The sequence below is a fragment of the Bombina bombina genome, chromosome 9 (genome assembly GCF_027579735.1).
Source record: "Bombina bombina isolate aBomBom1 chromosome 9, aBomBom1.pri, whole genome shotgun sequence".
NCBI classification, from domain to species: Eukaryota; Metazoa; Chordata; class Amphibia; order Anura; family Bombinatoridae; genus Bombina; species Bombina bombina.
Genome location: NC_069507.1, coordinates 286,760,824 through 286,763,589, shown reverse-complemented (window position 1 = coordinate 286,763,589; position 2,766 = coordinate 286,760,824). Strand labels below are relative to the sequence as shown.

General features: G+C 48.5%; 1 long non-coding RNA gene across 1 annotated transcript; it reads left to right on the top strand.

Moving 5' to 3' along the window:
- The first annotated feature begins 263 nt into the window (after positions 1–263).
- LOC128639716 (uncharacterized) lies at positions 264–2,431 on the top strand. The gene is made up of 3 exons (XR_008399247.1): positions 264–313; positions 849–986; positions 1,816–2,431. It is a non-coding gene; the product is annotated as an uncharacterized LOC128639716 (long non-coding RNA).
- The last annotated feature ends 335 nt before the right edge of the window (positions 2,432–2,766 follow it).

The window sequence follows — 2,766 nt, the reverse complement described above, 5'->3', positions numbered from 1 at the left end:
CTCCCAGTGCCCAGTGTACCTCTCCTTCAGAGCTGTGTGTAAGGTGTTTAGTGACACATGTGAGATACTCAGCTAGTCTGTACTCTCTCTGTAGTGACCTGTAACACTCCCTCTTGTTCTGTTACCCAGTCTGTACCTCCCAGTGCCCAGTGTACCTCTCCTTCAGAGCTGTGTGTAAGGTGTTTAGTGACACGTGAGATACTCAGCTAGTCTGTACTCTCTCTGTAGTGACCTGTAACACTCCCTCTTGTTCTGTTACCCAGTCTGTACCTCCCAGTGCCCAGTGTACCTCTCCTTCAGAGCTGTGTGTAAGGTGTTTAGTGACACATGTGAGATACTCAGCTAGTCTGTACTCTCTCTGTAGTGACCTGTAACACTCCCTCTTGTTCTGTTACCCAGTCTGTACCGCCCAGTGTACCTCTCCTTCAGAGCTGTGTGTAAGGTGTTTAGTGACACATGTGAGATACTCAGCTAGTCTGTACTCTCTCTGTAGTGACCTGTAACACTCCCTCTTGTTCTGTTACCCAGTCTGTACCTCCCAGTGCCAGTGTACCTCTCCTTCAGAGCTGTGTGTAAGGTGTTTAGTGACACATGTGAGATACTCAGCTAGTCTGTACTCTCTCTGTAGTGACCTGTAACACTCCCTCTTGTTCTGTTACCCAGTCTGTACCTCCCAGTGCCAGTGTACCTCTCCTTCAGAGCTGTGTGTAAGGTGTTTAGTGACACATGTGAGATACTCAGCTAGTCTGTACTCTCTCTGTAGTGACCTGTAACACTCCCTCTTGTTCTGTTACCCAGTCTGTACTTCCCCAGTGCCCAGTGTACCTCTCCTCAGAGCTGTGTGTAAGGTGTTTAGTGACACATGTGAGATACTCAGCTAGTCTGTACTCTCTCTCTGTAGTGACCTGTAACACTCCCTCTTGTTCTGTTACCCAGTCTGTACCTCCCAGTGCCCAGTGTACCTCTCCTTCAGAGCTGTGTGTAAGGTGTTTAGTGACACATGTGAGATACTCAGCTAGTCTGTACTCTCTCTGTAGTGACCTGTAACACCCCTCTTGTTCTGTTACCCAGTCTGTACCTCCCAGTGCCCAGTGTACCTCTCCTTCAGAGCTGTGTTTGTAAGGTGTTTAGTGACACATGTGAGATACTCAGCTAGTCTGTACTCTCTCTGTAGTGACCTGTAACACTCCCCTCTTGTTCTGTTACCAACCCAGTCTGTACCTCCCAGTGCCCAGTGTACCTCTCCTTCAGAGCTGTGTGTAAGGGTGTTAGTGACACATGTTGAGATACTCAGCTAGTCTGTACTTCTCTGTAGTGACCTTGTTAACACCTCCCTCTTGTTCTGTTACCCAGTCTGTACCTCCCAGTGCCCAGTGTACCTCTCCTTCAGAGCCTGTGGTGTAAGGTGGTTTATAGTGACACATTGTGAGATTACTCAGCTAGTCAGTTACTCTCTCGTGTAGTGACCCTGTAACACTCCCTCTTGTTTCTGTTACCCAGTCTGTACCTCCAGTGCCCAGTGTACCTCTCCTTCAGAGCTGATGTGAAGGTGTTTAGTGACACATGTGAGATACTCAGCTAGTCTGTACTTCTCTCTGTAGTGACCTGTAACACTCCCTCTTGTTCTGTTACCCAGCTCTGTACTCCCCAGTGCCAGTGTACCTCTCCTTCAGAGCTGTGTGTAAGGTGTTTAGTGACACATGTGAGATACTCAGCTAGTCTGTACTCTCTCTGTAGTGACCTGTAACACTCCCTCTTGTTCTGTTACCCAGTCTGTACCTCCCAGTGTACCTCTCCTTCAGAGCTGTGTGTAAGGTGTTTAGTGACACATGTGAGATACTCAGCTAGTCTGTACTCTCTGTAGTGACCTGTAACACTCCCTCTTGTTCTGTTACCCAGTCTGTACCTCCCAGTGCCCAGTGTACCTCTCCTTCAGAGCTGTGTGTAAGGTGTTTAGTGACACATGTGAGATACTCAGCTAGTCTGTACTCTCTCTAGTGACCTGTAACACTCCCTCTTGTTCTGTTACCCAGTCTGTACCTCCCAGTGCCCAGTGTACCTCTCCTTCAGAGCTGTGTGTAAGGTGTTTAGTGACACATGTGAGATACTCAGCTAGTCTGTACTCTCTCTGTAGTGACCTGTAACACTCCCTCTTGTTCTGTTACCCAGTCTGTACCTCCCAGTGCCCAGTGTACCTCTCCTTCAGAGCTGTGTAAGGTGTTTAGTGACACATGTGAGATACTCAGCTAGTCTGTACTCTCTCTGTAGTGACCTGTAACACTCCCTCTTGTTCTGTTACCCAGTCTGTACCTCCCAGTGCCCAGTGTACCTCTCCTTCAGAGCTGTGTGTAAGGTGTTTAGTGACACATGTGAGATACTCAGCTAGTCTGTACTCTCTCTGTAGTGACCTGTAACACTCCCCTCTTGTTCTGTTACCAGTCTGTAACCTCCCAGAGCCCAGTGTACCTCTCCTTCAGAGCTTTGTGTAAGGTGTTTAGTGACACATGTGAGATACTCAGCTAGTCTGTACTCTCTCTGTAGTGACCTGTAACACCCCTCTTCCTTGTTCTGTTACCCAGTCTGTACCTCCCCAGTGCCCAAGTGTACCTCTCCCTTCAGAGCTGTGTGAAAGGTGTTTAGTGACACATGTGAGATACTCAGCTAGTCTGTACTCTCTCTGTAGTGACCTGTAAACACTCCTCTCCTTGTTCTGTTACCCAGTCTGTACCTCCCAGTGCACCAGTGTACCTCTCCTTCAGAGCTGTG